The sequence below is a fragment of the Heterodontus francisci genome, chromosome 35 (genome assembly GCF_036365525.1).
Source record: "Heterodontus francisci isolate sHetFra1 chromosome 35, sHetFra1.hap1, whole genome shotgun sequence".
Taxonomy (NCBI): Eukaryota; Metazoa; Chordata; class Chondrichthyes; order Heterodontiformes; family Heterodontidae; genus Heterodontus; species Heterodontus francisci.
The window spans coordinates 26,541,727-26,557,262 of record NC_090405.1 but is presented as its reverse complement, the minus strand read 5'-3'; the positions used below and the strand labels follow the sequence as shown (position 1 = coordinate 26,557,262).

The 15,536-nt window shown below is 42.3% G+C and overlaps 3 non-coding genes across 3 annotated transcripts; 1 reads left to right on the top strand and 2 right to left on the bottom strand.

Annotated features, from left to right (window-relative positions):
• Positions 1 to 404: 404 nt before the first annotated feature.
• trnai-gau (transfer RNA isoleucine (anticodon GAU)) lies at positions 405 to 478 on the bottom strand. The gene has a single exon. It is a non-coding gene; the product is annotated as a tRNA-Ile (tRNA).
• A 4,540-nt stretch (positions 479 to 5,018) lies between these two features.
• Positions 5,019 to 5,091, bottom strand: trnaf-gaa (transfer RNA phenylalanine (anticodon GAA)). The gene has a single exon. It is a non-coding gene; the product is annotated as a tRNA-Phe (tRNA).
• Positions 5,092 to 11,428: 6,337 nt separating this feature from the next.
• Positions 11,429 to 11,519, top strand: trnar-ucu (transfer RNA arginine (anticodon UCU)). The gene is given in 2 exon segments: positions 11,429 to 11,465; positions 11,484 to 11,519. It is a non-coding gene; the product is annotated as a tRNA-Arg (tRNA).
• Positions 11,520 to 15,536: the final 4,017 nt, after the last annotated feature.

Genomic DNA, 15,536 nt, shown 5'->3' with positions numbered 1-15,536 from the left:
ACTGCCAGTCTATTCTCATAGAAATAGAGAATAAGCAAATATAGAAGATGTAAGTATTTCCCATCCTTGATGAGGTGGAATTTTTTATGTTGTGGGTGGTAATGACTTGGCCCACGAGTGTGGTGGAAGCAGAGACAATCAATGATTTGAACAGGAAATTAGATGGATACTTGAAGGAAAGAAACTTGCAGGAGGAAAGGGATCGAGCTGGTGAGTGGAACTGACTAGATTGCTCCGGGGAGAGCCAGCATGGACGTGATAGGCCAAATGACCACCTTCTATGTTGTAAATGACTCTGTATTGTTTCTCAAATTCAATCCACTGGTGCTTGGGAAATAATCTCAAAGTAAATTGTGCAACTGGAAAATCAGAACCAAGGCAAGGGACGCATAAGGAAGCAAAATTGCTGAAACCCGGGATTGAACCAGGGACCTTTAGATCTATCAGTCTAACGCTCTCCCAACTGAGCTATTTCAACCCTACATTAACAGTGGCTTGGTGTCCTTGTTTTGGAAGAAAATACATACATTCAAGTTTTCCAAAAAATTAAAGAACACAACATGTGAGTAATATTCCCCATTGCTTTCTCAGTACTGATGGATTGTGAAGCGGGAGACAGCCAGAAGTGCCACTGAGCCGCACAGACCCCGAGCTGAGAATGAAATGAGATCAAATTCAATCTTTCATCGTGAGATGCTGCTGAGAGGTAAGAGTCCTGAATCAAAGCGAGACTTGCTCATTTCAAACACTCCCTGTACTCTCTGCTCATGAAGCCTTAAAAAAGGGAAAAACAGAATGGCACTCAAACTCACAACCCTGCCATTAAAAGTCTCATATTCGACTGACAGAACTGTCACTTCTACTCGGTCTCTTATTGGATGGATGCAACTCCAACGCAGGGATGGCATTCAAATCCTCCCATGGGTCCACATGTCAGACTGAGTTCCATGTTGTAGACTCAAGCAAAGGAAATCTGCTCACTTCCAAAACTATGAGCGAATTGAAGCTGATTACGATCAACATCATCAGAGGTCAGAACTACCTGGTGAAAGAAGACACCCTGAAGAAGGATCCACAATTATTCAAAGGCATCGACAAAGTGAAAAACAAGAAAATCGATGAGTCAATGCAAGCCAAACAACAGAAACACTGAAGAATTCCATTCCATTCCAGTCCTGTTGTTTTTGGAGTCAGGTCACAATTACAGCAACAACTTTATATTCCCACTTGGCTATCTGTACATTTAGTTAATGACAATTTTGTCGACAAGCTCTTTGAATCCAGTTGTCTGGTCCTCAAGCCAGCTCCGTATGGAAGTCAATTCCACCTTCTGCAAGGCTGAAACCAATAGATAACCTTAATCTAAAAATGCCAGTAGACCAGGGCTCATCCGGGACTTGAACCCAGGATCTCTCGCATGTTAATTAACCATACTCCCTAAGCGAGAATCATACCCCTAGACAAACGAGCCACTGACAAGTCAGGCTTTATTAGCTGCTGTGGAATTTCACTGCAACACCCCAGCCAATCATCCATTTTTTTTCAGATCAAAGCAACATCCTGCAAATGCTGAAATAAAAACAGAAAGTGCTGGAAATGTTCAGCAGCTCTGGCAGCATCTGTGCTGTGAGAAACACAGTTAACGTTTCAGGGCACTCACCTTTTGTTTCAGCCATCCTTTCAGACTGCTTCTGTCCATCCAATCTCACTTTCTATTCTATCCACATTCTAACCATTCACTACGTTGCTACATTTTTCATGAATTCCTCATTTCTTTTATTAATGACAATTTTGTATTTCTGGCCTTTGCTTCAGACACCACCACAAGTGGAATCATGTCTCCATCTACCCAATCAAACCACTTCGCTGTTTCCTCACATTGCAATGTTTCTTTAACCCTGACAGACTGTGGAGTTTCTGCTGCTTGATTGCAGTTCTTGCTTCCCGCCAGTAGATGTCACCTCACTCCAATACAGTGAAGTTTACAAATCTGAGAGAGACACAACAGGAAATAATTGTTCACATTCTAGTGAATGTGTGGGATTTAGAAATACTAGGAGTGGAGACGAGTTATTATTGCACTCTGCTATTACATCTTTTATAATGGACTCCAGCATTTTCCCCACGACTGATGTCAGGCTAACCGGTATATAATTCGCTGTTTTCTTTCTGCCTCTTTTTTTAAAAAGTGGAGTTACATTAACTACCGTCCAATCCATTGGAACTGTTCCAGAGTCGATAGAATTTTGAAAAAAGACCAGAAATGCATCTGCTATTTCAAGGGCCACTTCCTTAAATACTCTGGGATGTAGATTATCAGGCCCTGGGGATTTATCGGCCTTCAATCCCATCAATTTCCCAAACATTCCCTGCTAATACTGATTTCATACAGTTCCTCCTTCTCACTAGACCCTATGTTCCCCAACATTTCTGGGAGATAATTTGTATCCTCCTTTGTGAAGACAGATCCAAATTATGTATTTAATTGGTCTGCCATTTCTTTGTTCCCCATTATAAATTCCCCCGTTTCTGACTGTAAGGGGCCCACATTTGTCTTCACTAATCTTTTTCTCTACACATATCTATAGAAGCTTTTACAGTAAGTTTTTATGTTCTCTGCTAGCTTACTCTCATACTCTATTTCCCCCTTCTTAATCAATCCTTTTGTCCTCCTCTGCTAAATTCCAAACTGCTCACAATCTTCAGGTTTACTGCTTGTTCTGGCCATTTTATATTTCTCCTCCTTGGATCTAATACTTTCCTTAATTTCTTTTGTAAGCCACAGTTGAGCCACCCTTCCTGTTTTACTTTTGCACAGACAGGAATGAACAATTGTTGTAATTCATCCATGCGCTCTTTAAATGCTAGCCATTGCCTATCCACTGTCAACCCTTTAAGTAACGTTCCCCAATCTATCATAGCCAACTCCCGCCTCATACCTTCATAGTTTTCTTTGTTTAGATTCAGGACCCGAGTCTCGGAATCAACTCTCTCACTCTCCATCTTAATGAAGAATTTTATCATATTATGGGCGCACTTCCCCAAGGTACCCCACACAACAAGATTGTTAACTAATCCTTTCTCATTACACAATACCCAGTCCAGGATGGCCTGTTCTCTAGAGGCGTTATACACCTCTATCAATTCTCCACTCAATCTCCTTTGGGAAAGGCAGAATAATCCTAGCTTTTCCAACCTAACCTTGTAACTAAAATCCCCCATCCCTGGATCCATTCTGGTAAATTGCCTCTGCGTCCTCTCAAGGACCCTCACATTCTTTCTAAAGTCTGCTGAGCAGAACTGGAAGCAACACTCCAATTGGGGCCTAACCAGAGTTTTATAATGGTTCAGCATAACTTCCCTGCTTTTGTACTCAATGCCTCTACTTATAAAGCCCAAGATCCCATATGCTTTGCGAACCACTCTCGCAATATGTCTTGCCTCCTTCAAAGATTGATGCACATGAACCCCAAGTCCCTCTATTCCAGTATACTCTTTAGAACTGTGCCATTAAGTATATATTGCCTCTCCCTATTCCTTATGCCAAAATACATCACCTCACACTTGTCACTATTAAATTCCATCTGCCACCTGTCTGCCCATTCTGCTAGCCTATCACTGTCCTGTTGCAGGCAGTTCATATCATCTTCACTGTTTGCCGCTCCTCCAGGTTTGGTGTCATCGGCATATTTTGAGATTCTACTCTGTATTCCAAGATCCAAGTCAATTACCTTGAGCAAAAAAAGCAGTGGTTCTAGCACTGACCCTTGGGGAACACCACTGTCGACTATCCTCCAGTCTGACAAAGAACCATTTAATAAGACTCGCTGTTTTCTGTCCTTAAACCAATTTTCTATCCAATTGGACACTGACCCTCCTATACCACGAACCTCAATTTTGTTAACCGCCCTTTTATGTGGTACCTTGTCAAACGCTTCCTTAAAATCCATATAAACAACATCCACTGCATTCCCTTCATCAACCTGCTCTGTTAGTTCATCAAAAAATGCAGTTAGATTAGTCAAGCATGAACTCCCATTTATAAATCCATGCTCACTCTCCTTAATTAACTCGAACCTCTCCAAGTGACTGTTGATTTTTTACCCTGATTATTCTTTCCAAAACCTTACCCACCGCTGCTGTTAATCTAACTAGCCTGTAGTTACCCGGACTGTCCTTACACCCTTTCTTGAATAAGGGTGTCGCATTTGCCACTGTTTAATCCTCTGACACCTCCCCCGTATCCAGGGAAGATTGGAAGATTATAGCAAGCCCTTCTGTTATCTGCATCCGCATTTCCTTTCGCAACCAGGGATGTGAGCCATCCGGACCAGGTGATTTATCTTCCCTAAGCACAGCCAGCCTTTTTAGTACCTCCCTCTCCTAATTTGTACCCTCTCCATTGACGCTACTCTCTTCACATCGACTGATATTTTGTCAAATTCCACTTCCTTAGTGATCACTGATACAAAGTACTCATTAAGTAGATTAACATTGCCATGCACCTCTAAGCTTATATTATCCTTTTTGTCCCTCATAGGCCCGACTCAACCTCTTACTACCCACTTATCATTTACATGCTGCTCGAAGATTTTTGGGTTTCCTTTCATGTTGACTGTCAGTCTATTCTCATAGAAATAGAGAATAAGCAAATATAGATGATATAAGTATTTCCCATCCTTGATGAGGTGGAATTTTTTATGCTGTGGGTAGTAATGTCTTGGCCCACGAGTGTGGTGGAAGCAGAGACAATCAATGATTTGAAAAGGAAATTAGATGGATACTTGAAGGAAAGAAACTTTCAGGAGGAAAGGGACCGAGCTGGTGAGTGGAACTGACTAGATTGCTCCGGGGAGAGCCAGCATGGACGTGATAGGCCAAACGACCACCTTCTGTGCTGTAAATTACTCTGTGTTGTTTCTCAAATTCAATCCACTGGTGCTTGGTAAATAATTTCAAAGTAAATTGTGCAACCGGAAAATCAGAACCAAGGCAAGGAACGCATAAGGAAGCAAAATTGCTGAAACCTGGGATTGAACCAGGGACTTTTAAATCTTCAGTCTAACGCTCTCCCAACTGAGCTATTTCAGCCCTACATTAACAGTGTCTTGGTGTCCTTGTTTTGGAAGAAAATACATACATTCAAGTTTTCCAAAAAATTAAAGAACACAACATGTGAGTAATATTCCCCATTGCTTTCTCAGTACTGATGGATTGTGAAGCGGGAGACAGCCAGAAGTGCCACTGAGCCACACAGACCCCGAGCTGAGAATGAAATGAGATCAAATTCAATCTTTCATAGTGAGATGCTGCTGAGAGGTAAGAGTCCTGAATCAAAGCGAGACTTGCTCATTTCAAACACTCCCTGTACTCTCTGCTCATGAAGCCTTACAAAAGGGAAAAACAGAATGGCACTCAAACTCACAACCCTGCCATTAAAAGTGTCATATTCGACTGACAGAACTGTCACTTCTACTCGGTCTCTTATTGGATGGATGCAACTCCAACGCAGGGGTGGCATTCAAATCCTCCCATGGGTCCACATGTCAGACTGAGTTCCATGTTGTAGACTCAAGCAAAGGAAATCTGCTCACTTCCAAAACTATCAGCGAATTGAAGCTGATTACAATCAACATCATCAGAGGTCAGAACTACCTGGTGAAAGAAGACACCCTGAAGAAGGATCCACAATTATTCAAAGGCATCGACAAAGTGAAAAACAAGAAAATCGATGAGTCAATGCAAGCCAAACAACAGAAACACTGAAGAATTCCATTCCATTCCAGTCCTGTTGTTTTTGGAGTCAGGTCACAATTACAGCAACAACTTTATATTCCCACTTGGCTATCTGTACATTTAGTTAATTACAATTTTGTCGACAAGCTCTTTGAATCCAGTTGTCTGGTCCTCAAGCCAGCTCCGCATGGAAGTCAATTCCACCTTCTGCAAGGCTGAAACCAATAGATAACCTTAATCTAAAAATGCCAGCAGACCAGGGCTCGTCCGGGACTTGAACCCGTGATCTCTCGCATGTTAATTAACCATACTCCCAAAGCGAGAATCATACCCCTAGACCAACGAGCCACTGACAGGTCAGGATTTATTAGCAGCTGTGGAATTTCACTGCAACACCCCAGCCAATCATCCATTTTTTTTCAGATCAAAGCAACATCCTGCAAATGCTGAAATAAAAACAGAAAGTGCTGGAAATGTTCAGCAGCTCTGGCAGCATCTGTGCTGTGAGAAACACAGTTAACGTTTCAGGGCACTCACCTTTTGTTTCAGCCATCCTTTCAGACTGCTTCTGTCCATCCAATCTCACTTTCTATTCTATCCACATTCTAACCATTCACTACGTTGCTACATTTTTCATGAATTCCTCATTTCTTTTATTAATGACAATTTTGTATTTCTGGCCTTTGCTTCAGACACCACCACAAGTGGAATCATGTCTCCATCTACCCAATCAAACCACTTCGCTGTATCCTCACATTGCAATGTTTCTTTAACCCTGACAGACTGTGGAGTTTCTGCTGCTTCATTGCAGTTCCTCCTTCCCGCCAGTAGATGTCACCTCACTCCAATACAGTGAAGTTTACAAATCTGAGAGAGACACAACAGGAAATAATTGTTCACATTCTAGTGAATGTGTGGGATTTAGAAATACTAGGAGTGGAGACGAGTTATTATTGCACTCTGCTATTACATCTTTTATAATGGACTCCAGCATTTTCCCCACGACTGATGTCAGGCTAACCGGTATATAATTCGCTGTTTTCTTTCTGCCTCTTTTTTTAAATAGTGGAGTTACATTAACTACCGTCCAATCCATTTGAACTGTTCCAGAGTCTACAGAATTTTGAAAAAAGACCAGAAATGCATCTGCTATTTCAAGGGCCACTTCCTTAAGTACTCTGGGATGCAGATTATCAGGCCTTGGGGATTTATCGGCCTTCAATCCCATCAATTTCCCAAACATTCCCTACTAATACTGATTTCATACAGTTCCTCCTTCTCACTAGACCCTATGTTCCCCAACATTTCTGGGAGATAATTTGTATCCTCCTTTGTGAAGACAGATCCAAAGTATGTATTTAATTGGTCTGCCATTTCTTTGTTCCCCATTATAAATTCCCCCGTTTCTGACTGTAAGGGGCCCACATTTGTCTTCACTAATCTTTTTCTCTACACACATCTAGAGAAGCTTTTACAGTCAGTTTTTATGTTCTCTGCTAGCTTACTGTCATACTCTATTTCCCCCTTCTGAATCAATCCTTTTGTCCTCCTCTGCTAAATTCCAAACTGCTCACAATCTTCAGGTTTGCTGCTTGTTCTGGCCATTTTATATTTCTCCTCCTTGGATCTAATACTTTCCTTAATTTCTTTTGTAAGCCACAGTTGAGCCACCCTTCCTGTTTTACTTTTGCACAGACAGGAATGAACAATTGTTGTAATTCATCCATGCGCTCTTTAAATGCTAGCCATTGCCTATCCACTGTCAACCCTTTAAGTAACGTTCCCCAATCTATCATCGCCAACTCCCGCCTCATACCTTCATAGTTTCCTTTGTTTAGATTCAGGACCCTAGTCTCGGAATCAACTCTCTCACTCTCCATCTTAATGAAGAATTTTATCATATTATGGGCGCACTTCCCCAAGGGACCCCACACAACAAGATTGTTAACTAATCCTTTCTCATTACACAATACCCAGTCTAGGATGGCCTGTTCTCTAGAGGTGTTATACACCTCTATCAATTCTCCACTCAATCTCCTTTGATATAGGCAGAATAATCCTAGCTTTTCCAACCTAACCTTGTAAGTAAAATCCCCCATCCCTGGATCCATTCTGGTAAATCGCCTCTGCATCCTCTCAAGGACCCTCACATTCTTTCTAAAGTCTGCTGAGCAGAACTGGAAGCAACACTCCAATTGGGGCCTAACCAGAGTTTTATAATGGTTCAGCATAACGTCCCTGCTTTTGTACTCAATGCCTCTATTTATAAAGCCCAAGATCCCATATGCTTTGCTAACCACTCTCGCAATATGTCTTGCCACCTTCAAAGATCAGTGCACATGAACCCCAAGTCCCTCTATTCCAGCACACTCTTTATTACTGTGCCATTAAGTATATATTGCCTCTCCCTATTCCTTATGCCAAAATACATCACCTCACACTTGTCACTATTAAATTCCATCTGCCACCTGTCTGCCCATTCTGCTAGCCTATCACTGTCCTGTTGCAGGCAGTTCATATCATCCTCACTGTTTGCCACTCCTCCAAGTTTGGTGTCATCGGCATATTTTGAGATTCTACTCTGTATTCCAAGATCCAAGTCACTTACCTTTAGCAAAAAAAGCAATGGTTCTGGCACTGACCCTTGGGGAACACCACTGTCGACTATCCTCCGGTCTGACCAAGAACCATTTAATATAACTCGCTGTTTTCAGTCTTTAAAACAATTTACTATCCAAATGGACACTGACCCTCCTAATCCATGAACCCCAATTTTGTTAACCACCCTTTTATGTGGTACTTTATAAAATGCTTTCGTAACATCCATATAAACAACATCCACTGCATTCCCTTCATCAGTATTCTCAGATAGTTTATCAACAAATGCAGTTAGATTCGTCAAGCATGAACTCCCATTGATAAATCCATGCCTACTCTCCTGAATTAACTCAAACCTCTCCAAAGGACTTGATTTTTTTCCCTGACCTGTTGATCTCATGCTGATAGCAAGCTCACCATAGAGCATGTATTTGGCAATGTGACCGTCATCCATTTGGCCCAGTCAACAGAGTCACCGCTGACTCAAGAGGGCAAACATGCTGCGGATCCCTGCACGCTGGTGTACTTCCGCATTCGGCACTCTGTCCTGCCAGGAGATGCCCAGTATCCATCTGAGGCAGTGGAGGTGGAAGCTGTTCAGCCGCTTTTTTTGGCTTGTATAAGTTGTTGATGCTTCTCTACTATAAAGGAGGGTGCTGAGAACACAAGCCTGGTACACGTGGAGCTTTGTATTTTCGGTCAGTTTGCTGTCGGTTCACACTTGTCTTCTCAACTTTGACATGACAGCTGCAGCATTGGCAATCCTGGTGCTGATTTCAGCATCAAGGGCCAGATTGCTGGTGATTGTTGATTGAAGGTATGTGAAGCTGTTGACAACCTCCAAAGTGAGGTTGTCGATGTTGATGGAAAGTGGAGTCTCTACGTCCTGGCCCGTAACTTTCATCTTCCTGATGCTGATTGTCAGTCCAAACTCTTTGCAGGCCAGGGAGAACCGATCTACAAGCTGCTGTGACTGAACTTCATTATGGGATGTCAGCACAGCATCATCAGCAAATAGCAACTCACAGACTAGGAATTTACCCACTTTGGTCTTGGCGCACAGTCTTGCCAAGTTGAACAGCTTGTCGTCAGCTCTGATGTGCAGGTGAACACCTATATCTGAGTAATTGAAAGTGTACAATAGCAGCATGGAGAAGAATATGCCAATTATAAAGGATGTGATAACTAGACAGTTCGAAAATGATGACATGATTGGGCAGAGTCAACATAGATTTATGAAAAGGAAAACAGGTTTGAAAAACCTGTTGAGATTTTTGAGGATGTTACCTATAGAACAGATAAAGGAGAACCAGTGGATGTGTGGTATTTGCATTTTCCTTTGGTAAGGTCCCACACAGGAGGTGAGTAAACAAAATTAGAGCACATAGGCTTGGGGATAATATACTGATATGGATTGAGAATTGGTTAACAGACCGAAAACAGAGAGCAGGAATAACGGGTCCTTCTCAGGATGGCAGGCTGTTACTATTGGGGTACTGCAAGGATCAGTGTTGGAGCCACAGCTGTTAACAACCTATATAAATGATTTGGATGTGGGGATTAAATGTAATATTTCCAAGTTTGCAGATGACACAAAGCTCGGTGAAGTGTGAGTTGTGAGGAGGATGCAGAGAGGCTTCCAGGGGACCTGGAGAGGCTCAGTGAATGGGCAAGAACATGGAATATAATGTGAATAAGTGTGAAGTTATTCACTTTGGTAGAATAAACAGAAAGACAGAGTATTTCTTAAATGGTGAGAGGTTGGGAAGTGTCGATGTCCAAAGGGACCTGGGTGTCCTTGTTCCTGAGACACTAAAAGCTCTTGTGCAGGTGCAGCAATCAATTAGGAAGGCAAATGGTATGTTGTACCCACACGAGGGGTCATGAGTACAGGAGTAAAGATGTCTTGCTGCAATTGTCTAGAGCCTTGGTGAATCCGCACTGGAGTATTGTGTACAGTTTAGTCTCCTCATCTTATGAAGGATACACTTGCCATAGAGGGGGTGAAACAGAGGGTCAACAGACTAATCTTTTTTTTGCATTTATTTCATTTCATCTCAGTTTGTTCAGTTTGCTTACCTACTGTTTTTTTTCAGGTTTGTACTTCCTGCTGTTCAATATTCAGTCCATTACACCTAATCTGTACTAATGCTTTGTCTTTCAACACACCATTAACATATTGTTTGCCTTTGCTGCATGACCTTTTGGTCAGCTATGTGGCCTTGTCCAATCTACACCTTCTCCTTTGTTATCTCTTGCCCCACCCCCACCCCACTTGCTTATAACCTGTGACTTTTCTAATATATGTCAGTTCCGAAGATGGGTCACTGACCTGAAACGTTAACTCTGCTTCTCTTTTCACAGATGCTGCCAGACCTACTGAGTGGTTCCAGCATTTCTTGTTTTTATGTCACCAGACTAATCCCTGGGATGGTGGGATTGTCTTATGAGGAAACTGGGCCTGTATTCCTTAAAGTTTCGAAGAATGAGAGGTGATCTGATTGAAACTGACAAAATTCTTACAGGGCGTGACAGTGTGGATGTAGACAGGATGTTTGCCCTGGTTGGTGAGTCTAAAACCAAAGGACATCGTCTCAGAATAAGGAGTAGGCCATTTAAAACTGAGATGGGTGGAATTTCTTCACTCAGACGGTGGTGAATCATTGGAATACTGTGCCCCAGAGGGCTGTGGCAGCTCAATCATTGAGCATGTTCAAGACAGAAATTGATAGAAATCTTGATACTCATGACATCAAGGGATATGGGGATAGCATGGGAAAGGGGCTTTGAGGTAGGTGATCAGCCATGATCGAATTGAATGACAGAGCAGGCTCGACGGGCTGAATAGCTTACTCCTATGTTCCTCTGTTCCTAAGAGAGTTGGCGCCAGCGCGCAGCCCTGCTTTACCCCACTGCTGATCTTGAAAGCGTCTGATGTTGCTCCATTGTAACTGATGGAACTGTGCATGTTCTCGTGGAAAGAAGAGATGATGCCCAAGAGGTCAGGAGGGCAGCCTATGTTCCATTGCAGTTTGAAGAGGCCGTCTCTGCTGACAAGATCAAAGGCCTTAGTGATGTTAATAAAAATGTGTGAGGCTCTGTGGCGCAATGGATAGCGTGTTGGACTTCTAAATAATGATAAAGACGATATTCAAAGGTTGTGGGTTCAAGTCCCACCAGAGTCAGATTTTGGACCAGAAACAGAGGAGCACAACGGAACAACAAATGAAGAAATGCGCCAAAAGCACAGACTCGGAGACAGAGCGAGAGAGAGAGGAGCACGGCAGGAGCAGAGCAGGGGAAAAAAATCGAGGAGTGACGTCACAATGGAGAGTGAGAGCAGGGAAACAGAGAGCCGCTGGGGTGAGGATACAGGATTTGGTTCTTTCTTCGGTGCAGTGGAAGGAGCTGTTTGGTGAGGATCTGGTAAGCTGTGACATCACAGGCAAGCAGGTAGTTGATTGGTTTGGAAGAACCGACCTGCTTGATGCGCATCTGGTAAGTGATTACGATCCATTTTAGTCCTAACGTTTAAAATAGTAAACAAACTAGTGGTAAGTTTAATAAAATATGCAATAAAATGAATAATTGAATAAAATATTTAAGTAGTTAATTGAAACACGTTAAGGATGACAGGACAGGTGATGTGTCACAGCTGCAGCATGTGGGAGTTCCTGGATGCCAGTGTGATCCAGGGCAAACACGTCTGCAGTAAGTGTTTGCGGCTCAAAGAGGGAGAAAAAAGGAATGTAGTGGTAGTAGGGGACAGTATAGTAAGGTGGATTGACTCTGTTCTCTGCAGCAAAAGCAAGAGTCCAGACGGCTGTGTTGCCTGCCGGTGCCAGGATTCAGGACATCTGCTCAGGGCTGGAGCGAAACATACAATGGGAGGGGGAGGATCCAGTCGTCGTGGTCCATGTCGGTACCAGCGACATAGGCAGGACAAGGATAGAGGTTCTGCAAAGTCAGTATGAGGAATTAGGCACCAAATTAAGAAGCAGAACCTCAAAGTTAATCATCTCTGGATTATTACCTGAGCCATGTGCAAATTGGCATAGGACAAATAAGATTAGAGAAAGTAATGTGCGGCTGAAAGACTGGTGTGGTAGTAGTGGGTTCTGGTTCATGGGGCATTGGCACCAGTACTGTGGAAAGAGGTGGCTGTACCGTTGGGACGGTCTACACCTGAACCGTGCTGGTGCCGGTGTTCTAGCGAGCTACATAACGAGGGAAGTAGAGACGGTTTTAAACTGAATAGTGGAGGCAAGGGATCAAATTTGGGAAGATATGGTGAATCAAGGAGGAGAGACAAGGCAAGAGAGAAAGGTATAAATATGGGAAATGATAAACAGACTGTGACAGGAAGGGACAGAATGTACAAATCTAAGAGTAAATCGACAGATAAGGCTAGAGGTGACAAAAATAATAAAAGGACAAAACTAAATGCTCTGTATCTGAATGCATGGAGCATTTGAAACAAAACAGATGAACTGGGAGCACAAATAGAATAAATAAGTACGATCTGATAGTCATTACAGAGACATGGCTGCAGGGCGACATAGATTGGGATGTGAATATTGGAGGTGACATGGCATTTTGGAAGGACAGGAATCTAGGAAAAGGTGGCGGGGTAGCTCTGTTAATTAATGATGGTATTAGCGTAATAGAGAGGGATGACCTGAGTTCTGGAGATCAGGATGCAGAAGCAGTTTGAGTACAAATGAGAAATCATAAAGGCAAGAAGTCACTTGTGGGAGTGGTGTACAGGCCACCTAACATTAACCACACTGTCGGATGGGATATAAAAGAAGAAATAATGGCAGCTTGTCAGAAAGGTACTGTGATAATTATGGGGGATTTTAATCTACATATAGATTGGAAAATTCAGATGGGCAGAGGTAGCCTAGATGAGGAATACATAGAATGTTTTGGGGATAATTTCTTGGAACAATACATTCTGGAGCCAACCAGAGAGCAGGCTATACTAGACCTGGCATTGTGCAACGAGATAGGATTAATTAATGACCTCATAGTTAAGGTGCCCCTAGGTAGTAGCGATTATAATATGATTGAATTTTACATTCAGTTTGAGGGAGAGGAGAGTGGGTCCCAGACTAGTATTTTAAATTTAAATAAGGGCAATTATAAGGTCATGAAAGCAGAGCTAGCTAAAGTGAACTGGCAAATTAGGTTAAGGGATAAGTCAATAGAGATGCAGTGGCAGACATTTAAGGGGATATTTCAGAATACACAGAATAGATACATTTCAACGAGAAAGAAAAGTTCCAAAGGTGGGACTCACCATCCATGGTTCACGAAAACAGTTAAAGATACTATCAAACTTAAAGAAAAAGCCTATAATTGTGCAAAGGTGGGAGGCAGGTCAGAAGATTGGACAGAATATAAAAAAAACAGCAAAGAATGACTAAAAGATTGATAAGGAAGGTAAAATTAGAGTATGAGAGAAAGCTCGCAAGAAATTTCAAGACAACTAGTAAGAGTTTCGATAGATATTTTAAAAAGAAAAGAGTTAACAAAGCGACTGTTGGTCCAATAGAAAGTGTGTCTGGGGAATTAATAATGGATAATTAAGAGATGGCAGATGAATTGAACAGATACTTTGCATCGGTCTTCACTATTGAGTATACAAATAACATCCCAGTATTAGTCGTATATCAGGAAATTGAAGGGATGGAGGAACTCAAGAAAATTACAATCACCAGGGAAGTGGTACTAAACAAATTGTTGGAGCTGCGGGTTGACAAGTCGCCAGGTCCTGAATTGGCTAGTGAGATAGTTGATGCGCTGGTTTTAATATTCCAAAATTCCCTAGATTCGAGAAGGTTCCGTTAGATTGGAAAAGAGTGAATGTAACTCATTTATTCAAAAAGGGAGGGAGACAGAAAGCAGGAAACGACAGGCCAGTTAGCTTAACATTTGTCTGAGGGAAAATGTTTGGAGCTATTACAGAGGATGTTATAGCAGGGCATTTAGAAAAAATTAAGGTAATCAGGCAGAGTCGACATGGTTTTTTGAAAGGGAAATCATGTTTAATCAATTTATTGGAGTTCTTTGAGGGAGTTACATGTGCTGTGGATAAAGGGGAACCAGTGGATGTATTGTATTTCGATTTCCAGAAGGATACGGTGCCATATCAAAGGTTATTGCAGAAAATAAAAGCTCATGGTGTCGGGGGTAACATATTGGCATGGATAGAAGATTGGCTAGCTGACAGGAAACAGAGAGTCAGCATAAATGGGCCATTTTCTGGTTGGCAAGAAGTAACGAGTGGTGTGCCACAGGGATCTGTGCTGGGGCCTCAACTTTTTACAATTTATATAAATGACTTAGATGAAGGGACCGAAGGTATTGTTGCTAAATTTGCTGATCACAAAGATAGGTAGGAAAGTAGGTTGTGAAGAGGACATAAGGGGGCTACAAAGGGATATAGATAGGTTAAGTGATTGGGCAAAGACCTGGCAAATGGAGTATAATGTGGGAAAGTCGGAAATTGTCCACTATGGCAGGAAGAATAAAAAAGCATATTATCTAAATGGTGAGAGATTGCAGAGCTCTGAGATGCAGAGGGATCTGGGTGTCCGAGGGCATGAATTGCAAAAGGTTAGTATGCAGGTCCAGCATGTAATTAGGAAAGCTAATAGAATGTTATCATTTATCACCATGGGAATTGAATACAACAGTAGGGAGGTTATGCTTCAGCTATACAGGACATTGGTGAGACCTCTTCTGCAGTACTGAGTACTGTACTGGTCTCCTTATTTGCGGAAGGATGTAAATGCATTGGAGGTAGTACAGAGAAAGTTTACGAGACTAATACATGGAATGGGTGGGCTGTCTTACGAGGAAATATTGGACAAGCTAGGCTTGTCTCCGCCAGAGTTTAGAAGAGAAAGAGGCGACATGATTTGTTATTTAATTTATTAATTAACAAATTAGCTATCCTCCAGTCTTCCGGTACCTCACCCGTGGCTAACGATGATACAAAAATCTCTGCCAGCGCCCCAGCAATCTCCTCCCTTGCTTCCCATAGCATCCTAGGATACATCTGATCAGGCCCTGGGGATTTATCCACCTTAATGCGCTTCAAAACCTCCAACACCTCCTCCTTTGTAATGTTGATATGCTGCAGGATATCGCTGTTCCCTCCCTTGAACTCACTAGCTTCCATGACCTTCTCCACG